General features: G+C 53.9%; 1 protein-coding gene across 5 annotated transcripts in view; it reads right to left on the bottom strand.

Annotated features, from left to right (window-relative positions):
- The window catches only part of HPCAL1 (hippocalcin like 1), a 96,453-nt gene that overhangs the window by 11,096 nt on the left and 59,665 nt on the right, over window positions 1-25,692 (bottom strand). For 3 of the 5 annotated variants that reach the window (XM_032497021.1, XM_032497020.1, XM_006191854.3), the window contains exon 2: window positions 11,019-11,104. The exons of 1 other annotated variant lie outside the window; for it this stretch is intronic. The gene's annotated coding sequence lies outside the window, so the exon portion shown is untranslated. Of the gene's footprint in view, window positions 1-6,809; window positions 6,907-11,018; window positions 11,105-25,692 lie in introns of those variants that run through there. One more of the 5 variants, XM_032497018.1, reaches the window with a different exon arrangement.

Below are 25,692 nucleotides of genomic sequence, written 5' to 3'. Positions count from 1 at the left end.
CAGTGCCAGGTCCGTGGGCAGGGACAGAGGCCACCCAGGTGCTCCCAGCTGCTGTCCACCTCTGTTCCTCACCATTAAACTTCTCACCCAGTTTCACAAGATGGCCTTCCCACGGTGACTTTCATGAAGCCATGAAGTGTGGACCACGCATGTCAAATAAAGCCCCACGTGCACTCCCAGTCACTCTCCGGGGGGCCCTGCATGGCTTACCAAAGGCTCCAATGAAATATTTTAAAAGAAACTCATTTTAGCTCCCTCCTGGAGGCTCTCAGCCCGAAGCAGGTGGCCTCACAGGGAACACGGATGGTGGAACACCGCATGCCCAGTGACTCTTCTGTTACTAATTAAACCAATGAACCAATCTCATTGATGACTGGCCGACTGGGAAGACGGCTGACAAAAAGCAAGACTTTCTGCAAAGACAAAGCCAACACTCCCATCTCCCAGCAGAAATGGTCCCCTGGCCCTATCATTAGGCACACACCCCAGCCTTCATTTACCAGAAAAATCTCGCTTTCATTTCCAGTGAAAGATACAATGAAGAAGTGCCAGGGGAGAGCAACTGATTCAAGGTCAGAGAAAATCTCTTACTGGGCTCAGAAAGCTTCACCACCAAGCAGGAGTTGGATCAGACAAGCAAAAGCCTTCTGAGAGCATCGAAGATGACATTTTAATTCTCAGTAATGGAAAAATGGGGGAGTTAATGCAGGGCTAATATCCATCTCTCTGAGTCTCAGTTACTCTGTTATTGTTCTTAATGTGCTAAATTGTAAAGGGAAAAAAAAGTAAACATGTAGCTAGGGAACCCTATGACAATATTTAACCTGAAGTCCATGTTGCCTGCAAATTAAAGCCTTTTTAATGGCATGGTTCTATCAGCTGCCAGCGAGGCTTCTGGAACCAAGTGCTCAAACGTCTCATTAATCACAGCTCAACACCGGCTGCCGGCGTGGGAAGACATTTCATCCCATGGCTCTAAAATGCTTTCATCAAGTCGGAACTCCAAAGCTGGCTGGGCCAAACAGACTTAGAAACACTTGGAAGGAAGATGATGGAAGAGGTGGGAGGAACCAACTCCTTAATAAATGGCCAAAGCTCAGGATGAAGCTGAAGGGGCTGCTGCCGTGAATTTGCACTTCAAGGGACTGGAGGGCTCGTTTGAGATGAGCACTTGTTCTGTCTGGGGCAGAACAGGACACTGCGGGTGGAAGGAAAACAGGCGGTTTGTGTTGTTTCTCATGCAGCCCTAGTCCCTGTTCTTTTTCCTGGTGACCCACGGACAAAAGCTCCTCCTGGGGCTGAGCCACGGTCCTAGGGAGAAAAGAGACTGACTGCATTTGTGTCCTTCTATCCTCCAAGCAAGAAGGTAGGAAGCAAGCCGCCTGCAGCTTTGGCTTCTAGCGCAGCTGCTCCGCGGAGGGGCCAGTCCTGTCCCAGGAGGTCTGTGACAGCTGCCAGAACCCAGTGCAGAGAGCAGTTTGGCGGGGGGGGGCGCTCAGGCTGCAGTGCAGCTGGGTGGACGCTAGAGGGCGCGGTCGGGCAGGCTCCTCAGGACCTGAGCGGGAGACCCCGCCTCCCAGCTTCCTGACCCCGCCCCTGCCATGCCCCTCTATCTCCCGGTGGCTCGGTTTTTCCATCTACAAGCTGGATTTGTCCAGTACAGTAACCACCAGCCACATGTGACCATTGAGTACTTAAAATGTGGCCAGTTTAAATTCATATATAGGCTCTAGGAGTAAAATTCACGTTGGATTTTGACGACTTAATACAGGAATAAATATCTCATGAACAATTTTTCTATCCTGATTACATATGAAATGATAAATGATGCCATTTGAGATATAGCAGATTAAATTAATCATGTTGGTGCTATTAATCTCATCTGTTTATTTTTACTCTTTTGATGTGGCTACCAGAAAAGTTAAAATTACATATGTAGATGGCTTGCACTTTATTTCCAGTGGTGGGAAGATCCTTGGGGCACCGATTTGGGGTCACCAAACAGGGACTCTTCAAGTTCATTAGCGCCTTGTTTACAGGCCCACTGCTAACTGTGACCTAGCTGAGAGAGGTGGCCTGTGTTTATTTCACTTCTTGGTGCCCTCGAAAGATAATGGTGTTTGCATTTCATAATTCTGTGTGAGTCCCAGAAGTTTCTGTTTTCAACAGCTTCAAGAACTTTGCTGAAGGCAGGCTGCGGTGAAGACCCAGGTCTGGCCCTGGCTAAGGTGTAAGGCTGCAGGTAGGGGTGTTCCTCCTCCCCTTCCAAGGGTGAACACGAAAGCCCCATGAGAGAATGGGGAGAGGGGGTGAGTCACACTTCTTGAGCCAACAGTTATGGGTTGTGCCCAGAACCAAATTCAGCCCACCAACCTCAGGGACCTTCCTGAAAACCTGTTGCGTCACAGCTTCACCAGTTGGATGGGCTCCAGGCCAGTGACTTTGGCTGAGAAATCCAACCGAAAGCCCTCACGACTTCTGTACCTACCCCAGCAGCTTAAACCTGTGACTCCTCAAAACTTTACAAATGTATAAAAGAAAGTTTGGAAGTAAAGGAGGGAGGAGAGAAAAAGAGTAAGGAAGAAGGAAGGAAAGAGGCAGGCTGGCCAAGCAAGGCAGACTCCCCTTCCCATGTTGAGCCATCCTCCTTTCTACTCTCTTGCCACTGACCTGCCCTAAATGAGGCTGAGGGAAAGGAAGAGGTGGAGAAAAGGAAAATCATCAAGAGGGGGTTCTTTCCCTTGCAGAAACGGCTAACGCAACAGGAAGAGGAACTGTGGGTAGCTCTTCCTGCATGCCTTGTACCTCTGAGATCACCGGTTCATCTGTGGAGCTGCCCAATTCAGCTGCCCAACAAACTCCTGCTCATCCCCCAAAGCCCAACTCAAATGTCACCTACTCAGGGTTGCACTTCCCAACCCCCCTACAATTGCTCTTCCCTTTGCATTCCAATAGCATTTTTTACCCTGTTTCTATTATGACCTCAACTTTTATTACGTCATTTACATTTTCCCCTCATTAGACTGTGAGCTCCTTGAGGAAAGAGAATACTACACTCATGCCAGTGTATAATACTACACGTGTTCTAGCCCCAGGGCCTCTGCGTTTGCAGTTCCCTCCGCCTGGTCTGCCTTTCCTTCCCCTCAGTATCTGCAAGGTGCACTCCCTCAATGTTCATGTCTTTGCTCCAGTCTTCTTGGGGGCACCGCCTCCAAGGAGCCCATCTCAAACAGGATTGGTCCTTACCCTGCCGCCTTTGCATGGCAGTTCCTACTACTGGCACTGTATTGCTATATGGTTGACTCTGCTTTTGTTCACCACTGTTTCCCCAAAGAGCCCGGAACAGGGCCTGGCACACAACTGGTGCTCAGTCAAAATATTTGAAATAATGGTTGTGTGTCCAAGGGCCTAGCACAGAGCCTGAACGAATGGACAGATGAGTAAGAGAATGGGTTTCCTCTAGGACCCTCTTGCTCTAATATTTTGTGACCCTTCTGGTATCAGGGATACAGGAAGGAATGTCAGGGATCAGGATGGCAAAGCGCTCTCTTGCTCAGGTCTGAAGCTCCAAGAAGGGATAGTCTGTAATTCAGACTTGGTATTCTAGAAAGTTCCATTTACTGGAACAGGAACAGCTGGAGCAGAATAGAGGGCCTGGGGTTGGTGTCAGACTCAGGGGTCCATTCACCAAACTGGAGCCATCTCTTCCTTCCCCCGGGGCACACACCCCCAGCGATGTCCCCAGCCAACTCTGCCCTCCGGCTGGGATCTCTCGCTTCAGTGGTGCAGCCTCACCCTCGAGCCAGGGTCACTGCTACCCGAAGCTTCAGGGGACCAGCACTTTGAGCTGCTTCCCCCATGGAGGAAGGCAGGTTGGTGGATGGGATATAAATGCGCCTCTAGGGAAGAACAAGGCAGGAAGAGGAAGAGGAAATGCCTGAGAGGATGAGCGTCTCTCTACGGAATCTGCTGATGCAACAGGAAAAGGGCTCGAGGCAGGACCAAAACAAGACCGTGTGATGTTTCTTAACGCTGAAATCGTCACACACGTCCAGCCGTACATGAGTTCCACGTTTCCACAGAGGGTGCCGGCTGCCAGGCGAGGAGCAGGGCCAGCGCACCTGGCAGGGGGTGGGCCTGAGCGCAGAGCCGGGGGCTTGCTTTGCCCCCTCCCACCCTGCCAGAGCCTTAGTGCCTTGCTGTGAAGGCAAATTTCAGGCTTACGCAGGCACAGCCCCAAACACCAGGCTGGAGTACGGAGAGAAGTTTGTCCCTTGTGCCCACAAAGGTTTCCCAGCCCATTCTGTGCCGGGCATGGGAACATGTGGGTGGACAAGATGCACAGACCCTTCCCAGGTGCCCCCAGTGCCCCCAGCACACTGACAATACTGGTAACGTGCCAAATGAGGCTTACTTACAAGAGACCAGGAGTGCCGGAGGGGAGCTGGCCTGTCCCCCGTGAGATGGCTGACAGGTCTGACAGGGGAGGCCTGCGCCAGTCTTATGGGCCCCAGGAGTCCTCCAGGTGGGCGGACAAAGGGAACAGCGTGTGCTGGGACGAGGAGGCCCAGAGACCCACCCAAGGCCACAGAGGCCAGGACGTGAGTGTGAGCATGATTGTGGAAGAATGCTGGGAACACAATGTCAGTTGCAGAGGAGATGGTCAAGGGGAGAAACCAGAAGAGCTGGAAGGCAGGGGCTTGCAATGCCCCCCAACCTCCCCAGCAAATGTCCATGCCTAGGAAAACACCCAGAATGCATCTAGTCCAGGGCTCAGGACTCTATCACCGTTTCATTGAACAATTAAAAACTCCAAGGCTGAAATAAACAAACACGTGAATCACACAGCATCTGCTTCTCAGGGACTGGAGGTGACCACAAGCTAACTGCTCTTCTGAAGGAAACTTGAGAGGACCACAGTAGGCCGGACGCTGCTGATGAAGGCAGGAGCCAGTCTGAGATTTCAGAAGCCCTTCCCTCCTGCAGCTCCCTAGATCTGGTCCCCATTGGGTCAGCCCTGGGGGGACAGAGCCGGTGGAGGGGCCCCAGCTTCAACTGTGCTTTATCACACGTAGAAGTTTGGGACACTAGACCTTGCACATCTTGGAGTAAGTTCCTCCTGGCTACTTGTCCCCTGCTGTGGAGTGACTCAAGTAATCCGAGCCCATGTGAGACAGACCCTGCGGGCAGATGACTGGCAGAGCGAGTCTGCGGTTCCACTCTGCTGTTCATGGCCAGGATGTGAGCCACGGTCCTTCAGCCGGGCAGCATCCTCCCAGCAGGAGGGAAACCAAGACGACCAGACCAGCACCCAGCTGGAGGGGCAGCTCTCAGGAGGTGGAGGTAGGGGGTAAGAGAATTTGCTGGGCCAGGTCCTGGAGTCAGGCAGTCCCTGTCTCAAGGCTCCAGAGAACCTCTGTTTGCTTCTCTGTAAATGGGATGGAAGCCAGCTTTGGGAGCTGCAGTCTGGATGGGGGCCGTGTACAGAAGGGACTCCCACTGGGCAGCAAGTGGCCAGCCCGGGTCTCTCCCAGGACCCCCTTCTCTAGCCTTTAGGTCTTGGCTAATTCTTGACTTCCTTGGCTATAAATGGGTCCCAACCTGTTGGTTTCACAGTGTAATTGGGAGGATAAAGGGAAATGAAGGCTGTAAAAGGACTCTGACAAATTCAAAGCATCAGACAAATACACGGACATAATATCACAGTTTCTGTGATAAAAGAAATGCATGATGCGCTTATGAGCTTAATCACAATATCAAACAGAGGCAGGCTGGGAGGCTGGAGGCTGCCACGGGGCTTCCTGCACTGCCCGCAGGCCCTCTCCCCAGCACGCCCAGCACAGCGGTATTAAACCCCTGGTCCAGTACTCACACACACACACAGATCAGACACCACATACCACACTACACACATACACACACTCTACTCCCCTTCCTCCACACTGGTGTGGTCCTCCACCACCGACGGAAAGCCTTCATCTGCTCTCTGGCTCCCAGTGGGAGAGAAATCAGGCCTGGTGGTGGTGGTGGAGGTGGAGGTGGAGGTGGCGGCGGCACCAGGGAGGGGGTGCTCTCAGGGTGAAGGCTTTCCTAACACAACAGTGTATGGAATGCCTCAGATTCACTCCTGGGAAGCCAGTTATCTTAGAGAAATCAGCACGGGCCATGTTTACCATTCCTCCCTTCATTCCACAGCTATTACATACACTTACTAAATGTATAGATATTTTACGCACCAGGCCCTGATGGTGTGACCTGTGAGCTCTGCTGGGGTGGGGGCGGGAGTGGCAAGGCCCCCGGAGCTGCCATCCGGGGGAACACCTGTCCACTGGAGAAGGTCGGAGTATCATTCCAGGAGGAGTCAGTGTGCGAGGAGGTGTGAGGGTGGGAAAATGTGTGGTGAGGTGTGGCTGAAGGAACATGGCTGGGGGGTGGGCAGGATCTTTCCTGGTGGTGCAGGGAGCCTGGGCAGCATCTTGACTCCAGAATTCATAGGCCCAAGCTTCTGGGGAGACCAACCCCCCACAAGTACCCCATCCCTGCTGCACAGTTTCGGGCCTGTTACCTCTCCAGGCACCTTCCTGAACAATAACTGGACTAACAGTACAACAGTACTGAACAGCAGAGAACAGCATGGAACAACATGGAACAGTAGGGGACGATAAGGAATGAATGGATAGATTAACAAATGTAAGGGGTTGGGAGGAGGTGTGGCAGGGGAAAGAAGGAAAAACACCACCAAACCCTAGGAATTCAGACTAATTACTCGAAGGGCAGTTCAAATTTGTAAAGTCTGAGTCAAAAAATACCTGAAAGAGGGCCTCTGACTTCTTTTTCAGGCAAAGGGTAAGGAATGGACTGTCTCACGCGGTGAGGTAGATGAGGGGTGTCTGCAAAGAGCAGATCGGAGTCCGTTGTTATTAGCACAGCTGGAGTCGGAAGGCCTGGGACGACTGTGGGTAAGCCACAAACCTCACAGCTTTACTCTCCTCATCTAAAAAATATGAATTTGGACACTGTGGCCCCGAGGCACGGCCCACCCTGGAAAACGTCTTGGAGTCTACCCCCGGTGGAGGCCCCGACGGCACCTGAGAAGTTCTCCCACTTGGCTGGAGTGTGTGTCCCTTTTCCCAGGATCCTGGTGGGCCGACCCAGTCCCTCTTTTCCCAGCGGGTGGTAGAAAGCTCATTTCTACCAGGTTCCTGCCTGAGTGGCAGCTCAATTCTCAATCCCTGGGCCCCAAATCAACGAGGTTTGATCACATTCTGAGATATCCTGGGCGAAACTGAGAAGAAATGGCATTCTAAACGTCAGACGGAAGAGGTGTTTTTAAGCACTCGTGTGGCCCCCTGGGGTTTTGTGCCTGTTGACACACAACCCCGACCTCAGGGCAAGGTGCAGCCCGGGAGGTGCCGCCTACGGCAGGGCCCCCGGAGGGCAGGCTCCAGCCGGATGCCTCCTGGCTTCACTTACGGACACTCGCACACCAATCCCCAGTTCTGTGTGTGTTTTTTGAAGCTTGGAAGAAAACTTCCAGTGAATCATCTCATCTGCTATTTGATCCATGTTTAATGTCTTTGGAGAGAAATAAACACAGTAAGTCATTCTCCCTAAAAGTGGCATCAGTCTGGCTGAGACGCTCAGTGCACACATAGTGACGTGCCAGCTGCCCCTTAGTGGCCCCAGGGCTACAGCCTTGAGCTATCATCAGAGTGTATTTATCGTCAGAGTGAAGACAGCTCATCAGCACTGCCCTTTGCCATTTTTATTCTTCAAATCACAGCACCAGAAGCCATAGATTCTGCAGGGAGGCTTGGGGCCAACACACAAACTCACACAGCCAGTGTCGACCAACACGCGTTAACTGAGCACCTACTGAGTGGCAGTCACTGCGCTGTGTTGGGGACACACAAAAGTACAAGGTGCCTCAATGTGCTGACAGTGTGGCTGGAGAGGAAGGTGTGAATTACTCTTTCTTTCTCTACTGTGAGTTAGTTCTGCTCTGAGCCCAGCACAGTGATGGTGGGGATGGGGTGGTGGGGGAGCAGGGCAGGGACGGGGAGAAGGGGGAGGGAAGGAAGGCGGCATTCCAGGCCCAGGTTCTTCCCTGGCCCTTTTCCCCAAAGACAAAGAGTTGGGTTTCAGTCACCAGGACGAGGCTAGGAATAATCCCACAGCCAGTTAGCACGGCACCTGACACACAGGAGGGACGTGTGCTCGGTGAGGGGAAGTTGGGGTGGGTGCAATGGAGAGAAGGCGGCAGACACGGGCGCCCCGGCAGCCCCAGCTGCCTCGCGGGTCCCCCAGTTCCGTGCATTTGTGGCCGCAGAGAACTGTCCAGAGTGCCCGAGAGCCCACGTTCCTCGCCAACCCCCCGCCAGCTCTCAGAATTGTCCATCAGAGGCTTTCTGACCCAGATGTCCTCTGACTCCAATGGAAGAGCCTGGAGACGTCCTGGAGACCCTCTGAGGTCCGAGGAACAGCCAGCACAGCTACAGTTTGCTCAGCATGTCCCCGGAAGGCTTCCAAGCTAAAAATGTGCACCTGGGGTCTGACAAACCCAAGAAATGTCAAGGGGTCCACAGGACGGAAAAATGCGAAATCTGGGCTGTCCCAGAAATCGTGGCCGTGTGCCTGGAACATGCCCGATGCCTCGGGAAGCGAAGTGAGAAGGAGAAGTGTGGGCTCGGCCCGGGAGGCCGGCGACGCAGAGCGGGAGAACCCGAGTGGGCTGAGACCCAGCTCAGGGGCCCCGTCCAGGTGCCAATAGGCAGTGAAATCTCAGGGACATCGCTTGGTCCTTCCTTCATTCATGATGGAGCCTCCCTCTCTGCCCCATCCCTTGGGCGCTGAGCAAAGACTGACTGGTGGTTAAGATGCCCTTCCTTCCACCTCTACCTTTCTTCTCTCCAACCAGGTGTGAGCCCAGGGCTGGACCTCACTCGGGACCCACACAGCACCTCGTGCAGAAACCTACCTGGAGCAGAAGCTCAGGGATGCTGAGGGCAGGGATTCCCTTGCCTGGGGCTGGCTGTCCAGTAGACAGGCCAGGATGCTGGTCCCTGTTCCTCCACTGACTGCATAGCAGATGAGAACACCAAGCCAAGAGGTGCACACCGCAGTGTGTGTGTGTCTGTGTGTGTGTGAGCGCACGCACATGTGAGCACGCATTTGCCTACAATGTTCGTCATGCAGGATCTGCCCCTGCGGTTGAGGGTGGAAGGGGACGCCCACGGGAAGTGATACTGCAGAGTCATCGCTAGTCACTCTAAAAATAACCCTCAACGTACAACCGAGGGAGGATTTCCCCCTTCCTGGTGCGTGCCCCACCTCAAAACCACAGCAGCTTCCACTCTGCAGGCCACTTCGGGACAGCCAGGTGGACCGCACCCAGAGGAGAGGTTAGCCCGGGGTCATGCTCTCCTGCCTCCTTTGCCTGCAGAACTCCTGTTGATCTCACATCTTCCAGAAGCATGGCTAAGTCTCTGAGCAACAGGCATCTCTGAAGTGGCGGGGAGGCCCATCGCAGAGTGCGACCCCAGCCGCCCTGAGCTTGCTGCTCCTCACCTGCACCTGTGTCGCTGGGCTGGCACTGCGAGTGCCCGCTCCTGCCGCATCATCTGCACCCTCCCATCTGTCTGCCCGGCTCCCGTCCCCCCACTGGCTCCTCCCCTCCAGTGACACTGACCTCCTTGCTGCCCCTTAACACCTGGGCCGGCCACGGTGGGCAGGCCATCGGAACAGCCGCGTCCCCGAGCCCTGACCCCAACTCCCCTGGCAACAGAGCCCACATCCCTGGCCTCAATCAATGCTCACAGCACTGAGGGTAGGCAGGGCAGGGCTGATGACAAACGACAGTCGTTGTAGTAACCGCTGGACAACAGGGGGTGGGAGGGTGGGGGAGGAGAAGGAGGAGCCAAAGGGCAACCCCCGCCCCAGGAACCTTGCCCAACACTATTCTTAGCTCTAATCTTGCAACAAGCCCAAGGAGGGAGGTGTGATAAACCATCTTATGGCTGAGACCTGGGGAAGGCTAAGTGGCCCAGTGGGATCCGAGTGCACAGATCCAAGGTCAGAGGCCTTTCTCTCACCCACTGCCTGGTTCCTCACTTGGGAACAGAACCAAACACTCAGCTCAAGAAGAGGGACAGACCTACAGCAGAGCCAGCTTGCTTCCCAGCCCTGCGGCCAGGCTGGTTCAATGCAGCTAGCAGGGAAGGGGGGTCCCAGGGGAGCCATGCAGAGCGCCTCCGGGGGACAAGGGGATGGGCACTTGGCTCCGCCTCGGGCCAGGGAGGCTTGGGAAAGGATGGAATGTACCAGATGATGCGAAGGGGAAGGTGGTGCAGGTGGAGGGCACAGGCCGAGCAGAGGCCTGGGGGCTGGACGCACCTGCGGGTGGCACAGGCGCGCTGCATTCACCAGAGCCTCCCTCGCGGCCAGGGCTGGCAGTGGCTGGAGATGAGGCCGGGAGGGCAGTGGATTCAAACAGACGAAGGGCATGCAGGTCATGCTGGTGATGGCGCACTTTGCCCCTGGTCTGACCCGAGAGCAGCCGGGTGCCAGGCCCCTGGTTTGAGTTCACGCCTGGTTAGGGCCTTGCCATGCTGGAGGGCAGGAGGGTGAGGGGGCTGTGGGTGGGGAAGGGGCTCCTGTGGTCAGCCTTTTGAGGAGGGGGCCTTAATGTCCCCTTCAAAGTCTGCCCCTCATACTTCTGATGCATCTCACAACCAAAGCGCCCCAGGTCAAATGATTTACCCACAAGCCCAGCCAGTTCAGGGCAAGAACCGAGACTCCCACAGGACCTGGGTGGGTTCTTTTCATCTCCGGGCCCGTTTCCTGACCCGTCTCATGCGGGTGCTGGGCAGGCTGTTCCCCAAATTCCTTGTCTTCCCCCTTCTTCCCGCTAAGCTATGTCAAGTCCTGACATGGGCAGGACCCCACAGAGTGGTAAAGGTCCCCCAGCCCCCTCGTTTTCACTTACTCCCAGGCCCACGTGGCCTCCCAGAGTGACTTACCCAAGGCCAAGGGGAGGCAGTGAAGGGAAGGGATCAGAACCTCTGAGGCTGGTTCTCCGTCCTTGCCTGGGCTGCTAGACCATGCCCTGGAAGAGAGGACAAACCAGTCACGTGGGGAGGGGACACCCGGGCCCGGAAGTCACTGACTTTCTCTCTGGCTGCTTCCATGTACCACTAGGGGGACCACCGCTTCTGTAAGCCCCATGCTAAGTACAGAAAACAGTCTGTCCCACTGTTTAGGGTGGGGGACATGAGCATGTGCACCTCCAACACCGGGAGGAAGGAAGCCCTCCGCAGTCCTGACCAGAGAGGCCACCCGGGGAGATGCTGGCCACCCCTTGGATGCGGTCACTGGCTATCACAAGCCAGGGTCAAAGCCACGTGTGGCAGGTGGCCCCGGCAGCATTACCGAGCCACCCTGTTCATCACTGCGCCGCCCGAGGCCTCACATAACAGGGTCACTGGAAGGGCCCAGTGGGTTGGACTTACCATGACCCGCACAGAGCAGGCCCACAGGAGCTCCCACAGCCAAGCCCTGGCCCCCGCATGCAACGAAAGGTCAGAAGATGTCATTGACCCCCAGCCAATGACTCAGAGCCCCACGGTCACTGTGAGAACAGGCATCTCCAACAGCTTCAGGCACAAACATTCCAAACACCCCCGTGCCAGCTGCCAGCTAGCCTCCTCCCTCACCCCTTCCCTTTCTGAACTGGCAGCACCTTGTACATGGTATGTAATTATAACATCCTTACAGCTCCATCCCTGCACGGCTGGTGCCCTGCTAAAAGCTTTCTATGCATTCATTTCCGTCATCCAATTTAATCCTCCCAATAGCCCTATGAAGTAGGCATAATTATCATTATTTTTAACCATTTTTTAAATTGAAGTATAGTTAATTTACAATGTTGTGTTAGTTTCAGGTGTACAGCAAAGTGATTCAGTTTTATATACATATATACATGTCTTTGTCAGATATTTGTCCATTATAGGTTATTACAAGATATTGAATATAGTTCCCTGTGCTCTACAGTAGTAGGTCCTTGTTTGTCTATTTTATATATAGTAGTGTGTATATGTTAATCCCAAACTCCAAATTTATGTCTACCTGAGATAAGCATAATTATTAACCCTATTTTACAGACAGGGAAACTGAGGCTCAGAGAAACTAACTACTTGCTCAAGGTCATGTATCTTCTAAGTGGCAGAGCCAGGATGGAACCAGACAGTCCTGGGCTCTCACGCCCCCGGGCTACACTGCCTTCCTGCACTGGCCAGCTTCTTCCCAACCTTCAGTCTCCCTTAAACGCTATCTTTTTTTTTACCTGAAAGCCTGTTTTTCTTCCTAATCTATACACATTTCCCAGTTATTTTCTTATAATACAAGGTTCTCTCCCTCTGCAGCCATGATGACAGTTTATATGCACTCACTGAGTGGTCCTGAGGACAGGAACCAGAGAGTTCACCCATCCCGGAAAACCCAGTCCCTCACGGTGTGGGGGCCAGCGGGGCTCCCCTCGCTCCCGCAGAATGAGGTGACTGTGAGCTCTACGAGGTGCAGCTGGTGCCTGGCCCAGAGCCTGTATGCAGCAGGCGCTCAATAAATAATCCATGTTTGACAAATGAGTGCCCCAAAATGCATCACACGGACATTCCTCGAAGCAGAGGGCACTCTGCTCAGAGCTGAAATTCTCCCCTGCTTCATCAGTGTGGAGCTTCGTATGCCAATCACGCTATTTAAACTCACTGCTAGGATTCAAGACGTGCGGTAGAAAAGCCACGTATCTTCCCCTCAGAAATTCTCACTGGAGGTCACTTACCTATTTTATATATTTTATTAATAAGTTTTAATAGATTTTATTTTTTAGAGCAGTTTTATGTTCACAGCAAAACTGAGCAGAAAGCAGAGTTCCCACATATCGCCTGGCCCCTCCCTGGACACGGCCTTCCCCAAGTTCAGCATCCCCACCAGTGACTTGGCTACAGTGTGGGTTTGTTACAGTTGGTGAGCCTACATTGACACATGTCATCACCCCAAACCCGTAGTTCACAGTAGAGTTCATTCTCGGGGTTGTGCTTTCTGTGGGTTTGGAAAATGAGTATGCCCTGTATCCATCATGCTAGTACCCTACAGAGCAGTTTCTCTGCCCCAAAATCCCTCTCCACTTGCCTCAGCCCAGTTTTTTAAAGGTGCTTTCATGTCAATGATCTCAGCTAAATTATCTCATGACTCTGTGAGCCCTGCTTTGACATTCAGGGAAATCAAGGCCCAGACAGGGTCGAGGGCTCTTCACAAGGTCATCCTTGTGAAAGCCAGTAACAGAGTTGGGCAGCAGAATGGGCTAGAAGCACTGTGTCTGGTCGTCATTGCATCATCCCACCCTCCTGAGGGCCCTGTTGGGGAGAGTCCATTCTAACCCCCAGTTTACAGAGGAGCAAACAGACCCAGGGACACTTGCCAGGGTCACATGTGGCTAAGTGGGGCGTCCCAAATGCAAACCCTTACACCCGCCTCTGCTCTTTCCAGACACCCTCGCTAATTACAAGGGCTTATAGGAGGTGTGGGAATGTAGTGAGCAAGCACCCCCCTGGCTTGAGGGGGGCCACTTTTGCTTTTCCGGAGCTGGAGAGGTGTGCCTCTAGCCTGCCCTCCAGGACACACCCTCCAGCTGCACTGCACGCTTAATGCCAAGGGGCTACAGGTCAGTCTGCTGTCCGGCCACAAAGGCCCCACCACTTCCAGCCTCCTGGGGGCAGCCCTGCCTGAGTGACATGCTCAGGGATCAGCTTAGGGATGGGCAACAGCATTCCTAGTCCTCACGGACACCTTCCTGTCTCACCAAGACACACCCCAACCCCCCGGGGGAAAGCTCTGCCGAGTGGCCCGGTGACTGGGGCATGTCCTGTGATCCCCGCCAGTCTCAGTTTCCCCATCTGACACAAGGCAGATGGGCTGGATCCCCTGGGAGGCTAGGCCTTTCCTAGCAGGAGGGGCCATCACTCCAGAGGCCTGGAAAGCTCTGGCTCCCAGGCTGCTTGGGAACACTCCATTAACTCGAATTGCAAATTTCCTCCTGGCTCTATCGCTAAGCCACAGGGGCTCCCCGGCCACCAGCTTTCCTGTGACAGATAAAGATTACAGTCATTGCTCGAGACGGAATCAAGGAGCAGAAGTCATTATGCAGAAATAATTACGTTGAGTTATGTCTGGTCGCTCCTGATTTCTGTCTCACAATCATCTTACAAATGGTCCTGCCTCTTCCTCTCCCAGAGAGCAAACTGCAGAGGCCTGGGAGATTCAAACAGACCTCTGGGCACAATTCTACTGTTCCAAATTCCTCCTGCCAGCCAGGGCGTCAGTCCCCAGGCAAGGTTCTCTGCGACACCCTTTCTTTCGCTGAGCACTTGGGACAGAGAAGAGGTTGAAGACAAAAGCCCCGGGGAAGGGGCACACTCACTGACTCACCCACATGCCCCCCTGCATTGGACCCTCCTCCAAAGCCCGCTTCACACATCACTTTCTCCGTGGGGCGCTTCCTGATCTCCCAGCCCTTGGTTCCCGTTAGGCCGAAGGCACCTCCCTCTTAGGTTTGGGGTTTCTAGGGAGTGACTCAGGCAGTGACCAGGTTTGACTCATTCTTGTACTCCTAGCTCCTAGCACAGAGCGCCTCAGGAGAGCAGAGAAGACTACATGGCTGGACTGCTTGGCTCAAATCCTAGCTCTGCTGTCTCCTAGTTATGTGACACTGACCCATTAGTTAACTTCTCTCTGCCTCAGTTTTCCAGGATGTAAAAACTGAGATGATAGTAATCCTACCGAGTTCATCAAGTTCTAGTAAAGATGAAATGAGCTAATGTGCACACACACAAAATACTCAGCACATAGGAAGGAAGGGCTTGGCACACGAGGAAGAATGCAATAAATGTCAACAATGACTAAAAGAGTGGAAAGAGGCCTTGAAAATATTCTTGTAAAGAATCTAAGCCAATTAGAAAGACACAAACTACCGAAACTGACTTGAGAGGAAATAGACAATCTGAAATACCCATAAGAAGGCAACAGATGGAATTAGTAACACAAATCACTCCCAAGGAAAAGCCCAGGCCCAGATGGCTTCACTGCTGAGTTCTACAAACATTTAAAGAATTAATACCAATTCTTTACAAGCTCTTCCAAAAAACAGAAGAGGAGGAACACTTCCCAACTGGTTCTATGAGGCTAGTAACTACCCTGATACCAAAAGCAGACAAAGTCTTCACAAGAGAAGAAAACTACAATGTCCCTAATGGACATAGATGAAAAGGAACAGAAACAAAAACAAAACTCAACAAAATGCTAGCAGATCAAATCCAGCAACATAAAGAATAAAAAGAATTACACATCGTAGCAAGTGGGATTTATCTCAGGAATGCAAGGTTGGTTTACCATCTGAAAATCGATTAATGTACATTCAGTAAAATAAAAAGCAAAAATTGCATGCTCGTCTCACTAGATGCAGAAGAAGCATTTGACAAAATCTAACATCCTTTCATGATAAAAACACTCAACAAACTAGGAACAGGTGCTTTGTACTTCTCTACCCCAGAAGACAGAAGTGTGGAGAACAGGCAGGCTCACAGGAGCAGGGGGGCAAAACACAGAGCTTCCAGGGGACCCAGTACACCTCAGCACTTGTCACTGCAGCTGACCACGAGAACTCGGCAGCCTCAAATCCAGTTCGAGCTGAAAAACTGCCTTGGAGACCCCCACCCCCAGCCACTGTCCCTAGCATGCACTCCACACATACTAAGTGCCCGCAATGTCTATTAGATGCAAGGACAATGATCCTGCTTTTGAGGAGCCCACAGCGCAATGGGGTACCCTCAGGAATGTGCCAGATATCAGGGATGGACCGTCAAACACAAGGTCCAGGGATGGCTCTGCATTCAAGGGGCTGACCCAGTCTGCGGGGAGGAGGGGGTGGTGTAGGCAGTAGGACATGGTCCCTCAGGATATATACTCTGTCCAGGCTAAAAGCACTCAGTTCCTGAAACCGCCCAGGCTGCGACCCCAGGGCACTCACTACAAATCACCACCCAAGAAGCAATGGTTTCAAGGCCATTCCTGGAGCCAGGTCCTCCTCCAGTGGCCCAGGCCTGCAGGGCTCAGTGCCCACCGTCCTTGATGGCCAGTCTCTGGGAAAAGCAGCTATGTCTTCCTGCCAGGGCTCGACAGCTCCTGGTGCCCAGGCACAGGCCTCCCGCCCTGACTCTGATCTGCCCGCTCACACTGGGGGCGGGTGTGTGCTCAAGAGATGACAAATTATTTTAATATATCCTGAAATCCAACTTAATTAGGAAGCAAAGTCCCAGAGGGAGAAAAATATAGTGGGGCTGAAGTCAAAGATGGATGGATTTGGATTATGACCATTTCAGAGGTGATTGTGGTTTTAGGATGACTAATTCCTGATTCTATCACAGTCCCCAGGTAGTAAAGGCAGTTGCTCGCAGAATTCTTTCACACAGACGCTTGGCACAACGTAGAGGCACTTTCTTCTGCTGCTCAGTTCAAGTTAGAAGGGGCTGCATGTTCTGAAGACGTCCCCGGGGGTGTGAAACAGCCACAGAACCTTCCATGGAAGCCAAAAAGTGCAGGTGAGACCACACAGGCTGCCAGTTTCACAAAAGGGGGTGGGGCTGGAAAGGTCACCAACGCGACAGTGAGCTGGACCCTGAGCCCTGCGTGGCCGTGACCAGCACCCAGCACCAGCCCTCCAGTCACCTGGGGCCCTGGGACGGCATTCCCTACTTCCAGAGAGTGTTCACGATGTCTTGTTATAGCTCCCAGGTCCACTCTCATCAGCAGGGGATCTGAGCTCTCGTTACAAAACAAAAGGAACCCACAATCTCCAGCCATTTTGAAAAACTGGTGTATTTACTAAAGATGACCACACACACTCCGTGAACCAAAAATTCAACTCCTTGACACATTCCTGGCAGAAAGACATCCACCAATGATACAGTACGTGCAAGAAGGCACACACCTGCACGATTTGTAAAAGCCTCTGCTGGAAACTGTCCCCGTGTCCACTTGCAATCGATGGATAACACACTGTAGTCCGGCGGCAGAGTGGAGGACCACAGAGCAATCAGAACGAACCTCGAGGTCACACGACACGGATGAAGCTCCCAGCGTGATGCTGAGCAGAGCGGCCAGACGCTTTGGCGTACATGCTGTGTGAGTCCTATTTATAAAACCGATGCGTGGTGATGCACATCAAGACAGAGGCTACCTTGGTGGGGGGGAGGACCAGAAACGGTCATCAGGGGACTGCTGGGTGCTGGTGACAAAGGTTTGCTCATTTTGTGAAAATTGACCAAGCTGTCCACTTAACGCACGCACGTGAAATTTCAGTAAAAAAATTAAAGGAAGCAAGGTACCCACTGTCGTTCCTGCATCCATCCTGGCCCACCTGGCTGATCTGGGGCTTCCCGGGAGCCCCACCCCGACTGAGGACTGGTGCTAACTAGTCCCATAGGTCATGGACGACGTCTCCTAAGACAGGTCCCCATGTGAACTGGTGGGAAGAGAAAATTCTGAAGTTGAGCAGGCTGGGCTCAGGCCCTGACTTCCCTCTGGAGCCCTAATTTCCTCACGACAGTCTAGAGAGGCTAGAGATGTGAGTTTTCACGAAGCGAAGACCCACGGGTACCCAGCACCCAGCCTGCACTCCCTGGAACACCAGCCACTGATTTACTGGCTGAAACTTACTGATGAGCTACTATGTGCCAGGCATTGGACATACTGAGCATTGACAGGCTCCCTGCTCTCAAGGGGCTTCCTTTCCAGTAACAAGGCACCAATGGGGAAAGCAAGCAGAGACTGCTAGGAAACGAACAAAGAGAAGTGGTTTGACAAAGATCACCAGGGGGACAAGGGGTTGGGGTGGTACTCTAGCCTGGATGCTCAGGGAAGTCCTGAGTCAGGGACACAAATGAGGAGGAAGGGACAGACTTATGAAGAAGGCTCTGGGCAGAGGGAACAGCAAGTGCAAAGGCCCTGAGGTAGGAGCATGCTTGGAAGCAGCAAGAAGATAGGTATGGCTGAAGCATCACAAACAAGGCCAGAGGTAGGGGGTTAAGAGATGAGGTCAGCAGTGAGCAGGGGCTCAGAGGACAGGCAAGGAGTTCACATTTTTGTTTTGAGCACAATTGCTGTAGAAGAACTTTGAAAAGCAGTGCTACAAAAACACCAGGCACTGGAGAAAGGCACTATAAGAGCCCCTGGACCTGGAGGGCAGCAAAAAGTGGGACCTCCTTGCAACCTTCCAGACCTCTCCCCCTCAGGTGGGAGGTCACTTCTAAAGGTGCTGCATTTCCTCGAGACATAAAATCTAAGCTTGTTCATTCTTGATTCTCCGTGGGCAGGAAAGAAAATAAAATGGCTCATTGCCCATTAATAAATCCTTGGAACCTCCAGAGCTCAGGTCACTGCTTCCCCCTCATCGGCTCATGATGCCAAAGAGCCCGGGACCAGGGGCCATAAAAACCCTGCCCTGGCGTTATTCTCCGGCGGCGTCTGAGGCGCCTCCTGTTCCGGAGAGAGGAAGAAAAAGCAAACCTTTGCCAACAGAGAACAATGAGGCAGCCATAGGGGAAACACCGGCGGGCTCTGGGGAGGCGGGGAGCAAGAGATCCAAACCCGATCCAGCAATTTCTATTTGGGGGCACATTCTGCCCAGACACGCCCACTGTCAGCTGTCTGTCTCGGCCAGAGAACAAGCTCACACTTTTGCAGCTGAGGGGACCCCAGAAACCCCAGTCCCCTGGGGGGGGGGGGTCCCTCGCGAGTGCCGAGAAGCAGTCAGACCTCCCCCCACCCCTGTGAGGCCACCTCACCTGCCGTGTACATGGACCTCCACCCACGATTTCACTTGGGAGGGAAAAGGTTTGGCTGCAAAGAATAATGACAAAGAGAAAGAAAAAGAACACCCACCTTGTCCAATCTTCCTTCATTTTGCAGTTGAGCAAACAGTGCCCAGAGAAGGGACTTACCCAGGATCGGAGAGCCAGGTACCAGCCTGGACGGATGGAGGTGCTTTCAGTGCTGGGCAGAGATGTGAAGGAAGATTCAGACACCCAAAAAAGTGCCCCTCCCAGTGCTCAGGCTGCAAGTCACCCATCCCCTGCTGGTCGCCTGCCCCATGAGCTGAGCCACAGGCCTCTCTTAAACTTTCTGAGAGTTTTATGAATAGCGATGTTGGAGGAGAGAGGGGAAGGGTTTGGAACAAGCTGTCAAAATTGCACTTTTCAGCAATTTCCGTTATTCTGTTTGACACTATAGTGGTGGCAACATGTCATTAAGCATTTGTCAAAATCCATAGAATGTACAGCATCAAGAGTGAACCCTAATGTAAACTATGGACTTTGGTTGATAATAATGTGTCCATGTTGGTTCATTGATTGTACCAAACAAGCCACACTGATGAGGGATGTTGACGGTGGAGGAGTATATGTGTGTGGGTGGGGAGGGCTGTGTGCGAACTCTGTATTTTCTGCTCAATTCTGCTGTGAACCTGAAACTGCTCTAAAAAAATAAAGCCTATTAATAATAATTTTTAAAATTGCCCTTTCATTGATAGCCCACAGGCAGGAGAAGACAAGAGTCACGTACCCCTTGAATGGCAGCAAGTCTCCACCTATGACCCAGCCAACTTCACGAGAGCCTGGGTGGGCACAATGTCCCCTCCCTTTACAACCAGTGGGGCCACAGCCAGGCAGCAAAGGACAGGAGGGCTGCTCCCAGACAAGGTCATCCCTGGGATCACCCTGGACATCCTGGGAGCAGGTACTAGAGCACCAGGAACGCAGAGTAGGAAGCACCCTCCACATGGAGGTGGCCCAAAGCATGTCGGATCTGGGCTCTGACACGTCACCACGTGGCCCTGGGCAAGTCACCAGTCCTTCAGGGCTGCTCCCCACCGTGAGCTCCTGGGGGGCCGCAGGAGGTGATGAATTCACATGGAAGCTCTTTAAGCTCCTAGCCTTTAAGGCTCCACCTCAAGACCGCCAGGCACATTCACACTCCATCCCACTCTCAGGATCATCACCCCACCTACAGATGGGCAATAGAGGCTCAGAGAGGTTAAGCCATCTTCCCAAGTTCACACAGCCAGGTAGTGCCGTGCCAGCTGGACCTCCTGGGCCCACCCAGTGAGGGCTGCCAGAGACTAAACCAAGCCCTCCAGGAGCGATAAAGGAGCAAGGAAAGTGGCACTAATTAAGTATTTAAGTGTAATTAGGCAAGACTCGCGGAAGGGCAGAGGGTGGGGCCTGAGGTGGGGTCTGTGCAGAGGCAGGAAGGGTGGGCAGAGGGGCTCCCGGCGAGGCTGCTTGCAGAGCAGCCTCCAAAGGCCAGGCTCCAGATGCCCCCCTTCTGCCCTGACTGAAGCCCCTCGTGGTCCCACAGCCCCAGCACTTAGCATTTGAGGGCCCGACAATCAAGCCCCAGATCAGGTCCTGTGGGGGCCTCAATCCCACCAAGTGTGTGAGGACGAAGATGCTGAAAATTCTGAGACTCGCTCCCATGCAGCCTCCCCCATCCCTGGAGCCCTGAGGGTCTGTGAGGACTGCCTGTAACCCGTATACTGGGGCTCCTGGCCCTTCTAGACTGGGCACTCGCAGGGCGGGGTCTTGCTCCCAAGTCTCCCACACACGGCGCCTGGAGCATGGCGAACTTTCAATCAATGCTTAATGTATGAGTCAGCAAGCAGGCTGCTCAGAGGAAGAGGAGATTCGAGATGAGGCTGCAGAGGAATGACACTGTCAGACGATGGAGGGCTTTGAACACTGGGGTTCAGGTTGCTTTCGGCAATAGGGAGCCATGGTAGGCTCTCGAGCAGTGGACGAGGAGGAAGGTCAGCATGGCAGCCTGGGTGGGAAGGACCGCGGTGCCAAGGCTGGTACTGGGGGGAGACCACTGGGGAGAACGTGAGCAACCTGAGCACTGGCACTCGTGAAAATCGGGGCTTCTTAAGGTGTTTGTGATCCTAAGTGGCATTCAGCTGGTCAAACACAGAAATTGGAAACAAACCCACCCCCACCCGCGACAGAACGCTACTGCACAGTTGCATTAACGTCCTAGTTGCTGGTCTACCCTAGACCCCCAGGCCAGCAGTGCTCCAGGCTATGCTTCCTGAAGCAGGTCACCAGCAGGAAAAGCATAACTTGGCCACAAAGAGACAGAAAGGAAAGCACCCAGAGAGGATCTGGGCTCCCCTGAAACGCAGCCTACAAACCAGCCTGCAAACGGGGGGTCACGGCCGTGGAGGATTAAGGCCAATGCTCCTCCGAAGCCACTTATTCAGTAGCCAAGAGTGAGCCAGCAGAGCCACCGCATCTGTGATGAAGGTATAAGTCATCTGAAAACACAAATAAATTATTCATTCCCCGCAAACGAGCAGCCGCCGGGTTCCTGCGGCAGCCGCCACACCGCAAGCGCCTGGGAGGCTCTGCGGATCCCTTTAGTGACACCGCCGCTCAGCCAAGCAGGCAGCGATCCCACCACCGCCCCGGGTGGACCGCTGTCGCCGGGAGCTGCCCACGCTGCTCTCCATTCCGCGTCCATAAATGAAATCGGCCCAGCGTCGTGTGGAAAATCACAGCCCCGCCGGCTGGCCTGGGAGGCGCGAGGCTCCTGTGCGGAGCGTCTGCACAGAGGACTAGGTTCCCGGGAGCCGCCTTCCACCCACAGCCTCCCAAGAGCTCCCTCCAGCTCATCCCACCACTGCCCGTCAGGACCCCAGCCTGGAGCCGGCCGCTTGCTTGAACGCAGATTCCCAGGCCCTGCCCTGGACACCCTCTGGGGCTCAGCCTGGGCACCGCATTTCCCGTAAGCACTGGAGCTGAGGCCGCCAGGAGGAAGTGCTGGCGTCCCAGGAGTCACCCCGGATCAATCGCGGCTTGGCTGGCCTGGCAGCCCTGCACAGCCCTAGGTCAGGCTCTGGGCCTCTCAGGGCCCCAGGTGCTCTGCTGGGCTCTTGGAAAGATGACAAGAAAAAACATTTGCAAAGCAACTGCCCGGCACTAGCGCGGGGCAGAGGTGGCTCACCGCTGGGCCTCTACACGGCCCCGTGTCTGTTTTTGTCTTTGATTTCAGTCTCTCAGCTCACTTCACAGTTGGGAGGAAAAGTCTGAGGGGTTTTTTTGACTGCCAAGCCCTGACCCACCACTGCTATTTCCTCTGCGAAGGATGTGTTCTCGGCCCCCAGACAACTACTCTCCGTTCAGATCCAGCTCACAGGCCCTTCCAGAGGGAAGCCTCAGCTCCCAGCCACTCATTTTTACCGCACTTGTCTGGGGCTGCAGCTTAGCGCCTGTACCCACAGGGGAGGAACGTGGAGGGGACGGGGTCTCACCCGCGTGGTACACAGGCTGGCGCCAAACTGCATGGTCAGCATGGGGTGAAGCAGTGATCGCCTGAGAGGTCCCTGTAACTCGTTTAGCTGACAGCTTTCTATTTGCAGACTTGTCCCGTGTGACGTGAGTTGGCAGGCTTTGTCCCTCAGTCTCGGTCCTTGCACGAGGGGTCTTCTGCAAGGACACTTCTCACTTTGCTCCTGAAGGGGAGGAGTGGCTCATCTGATCCGGCTGAAGAAATGACCTTCCAACCTGGTCCCCCGTCTCCCCTACGCTGCCCCAACAGTGGAGGTCGGCAGCTGCTCAGCTGTCTGCCCATGATTGGGAAGCATTTTTAAGGGTGGGGGCAAGCAGCAGGAAACTGATTCTGGTCATAGAACAAGTTTGTCATCCAGAACCACCAGCAAAAAGGGGTGTGTGTGTGGGGGGGGCGGTGTCTCTGTGTGTGTATTCGTACACATACATATAATTTAGTAATTCTCAACCAGGGGCAATTTTGCCCCCGGGGGACATTTGGTGATGTCTGGAGGCATTTCTGGTTATTTAACGCGGGGGGGGGGGGGGAGGATGTCATCTACTGGCACCTAACGGGTGGAGGCCAAGGATGATGGTAAACACCCTACAGTGCACAGGATGCACACCCCCCAACAAAGAATTATGCCCCCCAAGATGTCCACAGTGCCGAGGGTGAGACCCTGACGTAGACACAGTCCCTGGTGGTCATCGCTTGAGTTCACCTCTCCACTGGTTTCAGAATCTAGTGCCTGGGGTGGGCTGATGGAACCACACCCTTATCTCCAAATACCAGGTCAAAGGTCATGGAGGACGCCCACTGCTCTAGAGTCTTGCACAAGGAAGCCCCCGCTCCCCAGGATCCTTTTAAACAGGGAGGGGCTCCAGGAAGTGTTCAGGAAGAGCGCCGAGGGCCTGCTGGGTGGCCCGCAGGAGCAGGAGGATGGGCAGCCTGTGTAACTGGCTTGCTCTGGAGACCACACCCACGTTTTACACTCACCCCACTCAGGGGCAGGGAGCAGTGTTTCAGGAAGTCCAGCCCTCAGGATAGCATGAGCCCCCATGAGGACCTGGGGGCTGCCTCTGTCCTGCACCGCACTGACCCAGGTAACCTAGGCCAACCAAGATGCCCAGTGGTTCCCACGTCTGACCCTTCTCGTAGGAATGATGAGCTGGTCTTTGACAGGGAATGGGAGTCCCATTTATGCATTCTTTCACTCATTCAAAACACATTTAACTGAACAGTTACTAGGCGCCCGGCACTGTCTTGGTGTTACAGATGCAACAGAGAGCATGAACAATTCTTGCTTTCAAGGAGCTCACTTAAGCACCCCAGGAGATGACAGGGCAGAGTGCCATGTGCCATGACATGAGTGCAGGATTTGAGCAGGGGCCACAGTGAGGCCGGCAGCCCTAGCTTAGGATCTGGGAAGGCTTCTTGGAGGAGGAAGCATCTTAACAGTGACCCAAAGGTTGAATAAGAGTTAGCCATGCAGAGATAGAGGAAATGTGGAGGGGTGGGGTCTAGGGAGAGGCCTTGCCAAGGACTTCCCGAGACACTCCCTTGCCTGTGCAGCGGCAGCTGACGCACCACAGGTCAGTAGGCGGCTATGGTCAGCACCCCAGCTCCCTGGTGAAAAGGGGACCGAGTGGATCACGGCAGGGAGACCTTCACTGGCGGCTGGGAGACTTGTGTCCAGCTGGGCTGGCCTGAGTGGAAAAAGTCCAGGGGGCAGTCGTATTAAAGACGCAACCAGCAAACACACCCCTACCCCTGCCCGGCCCACAGCAGCTCCCCCGCATACTCTCTGGCTCTCCAAAATCAGCAGGCTGACCTCCACCCACCTGCCCACACACCTTCTCACCATCCCCACAGCACAGGAGCCTGGTGTCTCTGGACAAAGTCAACCTCCTACACTTACTGACTGAGGGCTAGATTTTTTAAAATACAAAGTTACTGTGGCAAAAGGAAAGGCAGGCCACGACTCACAACCAGCTCTTCCTACGCCTCTGCAGTGCTGGTGAGCATCTGTGCAGTTAAAACTGTGCTGTGCTGTGCTGTGCTGCAGTGATTGCGGATCCTGTCTGGACCTCCAGGTGGACCTGGGGCAAGGAGCCCACCTTCCCTTACAAGAGGGGCTCCTGGAAGCTTGGTCCAAAGGACCCACAGCCAGGCCTACTCCGGATTCCAGCTCGGGGGCTGCAGGGCGTAGACCAACCAGGGAAAGCCAGGATCCGAGCGTGCGCACAAGCCTCCCACATCTTTTCATTTTTTTCCTCAAACAGCACACTCATGAATGAGTGAATCTGTACTTAACCACAATGCCTTTAACTCGGCTGAAATTCATCTTATGTTCAGCTCATCCTTTCAACCTACCAGAGCTGCTGGAATTTAACAGTTCTCCAGTTTTGTACCCTCAGCCCATCTGATACACACATGCCACGTCATATAACGTGGTGGCTGAAAATGCAGGCGTGGCCAGGGAAAAGGCCCCGCAACCATCCTCCCATCACCCAGGCAGGGACAGCTGACACCACACTCAGGTCAGCGGGTGGCTGCAGACTTTGAGTGTTCATGTATGTTTACCTGTTTACTTTCCACACTGGGCCGACAGTTCTTCAGAACATAACTCCCGAATAGCCACTTCTGTTTCTCAGGTCCTGTGTTTCAGTGGGTACCCTGAGCCCTGGGCGCTGCCCTCAAGATGCTCGTCTGCTGGGGATACTTTCCAAGTTCAACGCACAGGTCATGGGAGGGATGATGTGAGCAGAGAGGAAGGGAAGCTTCCAGGAAAGAGGGCCCGCAGGTGGGCTTGGAGGCAGGCCGGGAGGAGTAGAGGGAGGTGTGCCCTGGTAGGAGGGGCGTCCTGTGTGGCCGGCACTTGGGTACCAGCCCAGTAGCCGCAGTGGGTGAAGCCACGTAACTATTCTGGATCCCACAGGCTGGGAAACAAACTGGCCGTGACATTATCCAATGCTACCCCCACACCTCGCCAGGTGAAGCGTCTCTGCATCTTGAGCAATGGGAAAACAGAATAAATCCTGAGTGTCCAGCAAGTCTGGACACACAAGGTGCCGGGCTTTAGTTGTGGCTCAGCTCAGCCACCCCCAACTCGGCCATTCGGGGTGGACACAGCTCCCGCTGCCTGGTTCCCCCCACACCTCTCCATGGTGCCTTCTAGAAGGACCAAGCGCTGAAAAGCAGGGCATTAGTTAGTTTAATCAATTGCAGTGCACGCTAAGGAATGAAATAGTAACACAGCCTGCA

The sequence above is a fragment of the Camelus ferus genome, chromosome 15 (genome assembly GCF_009834535.1).
Source record: "Camelus ferus isolate YT-003-E chromosome 15, BCGSAC_Cfer_1.0, whole genome shotgun sequence".
Taxonomy (NCBI): Eukaryota; Metazoa; Chordata; class Mammalia; order Artiodactyla; family Camelidae; genus Camelus; species Camelus ferus.
Note: the sequence above shows the minus strand (reverse complement) of the source record. Positions and strands in the feature narration are given on the sequence as shown.